Raw genomic sequence first — 988 nt, 5'->3', positions numbered from 1 at the left:
CGTTTTGGTGTGATGTCATCTGATTTGACAAGGCTCTATATAAGCTCCTCGCGATGTCTTCTACAGTTGGATCGACAGGCAGTGGAGAGTGAGAAATGTTAGGACTTGAAGGGAAACCCTAGCACACGTCTGCAGCTTTTGCTCAAACATCGCTGCAGATGTTAGTTACATGCCTTCAAGGGTGTAGAAAACAAATACATGCTTCTCAATCTCTATACGGGTCTGGACACATACAACACCCCCTTAGTTGCTAACCCTAACATAATACTTCTATTATTATCAGTGTGGATATATAGTGGGAAATTAAAATAGTAAACAGGACCCTCTTAAGTGTAGGGTATGGACGCAGCCTGCAATCCAGGTTCGTTTCTTTAAGTCTAGGTATTTCATGACCAGACAGTCAGTAGGCATCTGGAATTAGTTTGTCTACACTGTCGCACAGAAGCAGCTGGGATACATTGCAATCGCTGTACCCTAACATTTGAAAAAAAATAAGGAATGTTCTGCTTTAAAAACCCTGCAGACAGAAGCCTTTATTGTCAAGCCACTAATCACACCCTCTTATGATCTTCGAGAGCAGTGTCTTATAGATAATCAAGGCATGAGTTTGACACAGCACAGTCTGCGATAATCTATGTGGAGTGGGTTTTAATAAAGTGATTTGGGTTTAATTAAGTGATTTGGTTGTTGCACACTGCAGATATAACTCGACAACAACTGATACATTTATACTGAATAAAAAGCAAACATCCATATATATACACACACAAAATACCCTGGTTAAAACTTTGCGTGCAGTTTATAAGCAGCCTACAGATCCAGTAGGAAACATGACTTCTATGCTAGTTTGGGAGGTAAGCATCCTTGGGGAACTCTTGTATTTAATGTAGCCAGCGCTAGTGCTCCAAAAGAAGCACTTGCCAAGCAATATATACTGAAGACAGCTAATATGGATAACTAGGAAAATACATTGCAACTGGGCAACCCC

This window comes from Polyodon spathula, chromosome 12 (genome assembly GCF_017654505.1).
Source record: "Polyodon spathula isolate WHYD16114869_AA chromosome 12, ASM1765450v1, whole genome shotgun sequence".
Classification (NCBI taxonomy): Eukaryota; Metazoa; Chordata; class Actinopteri; order Acipenseriformes; family Polyodontidae; genus Polyodon; species Polyodon spathula.
This window is presented reverse-complemented; position numbering follows the sequence as displayed.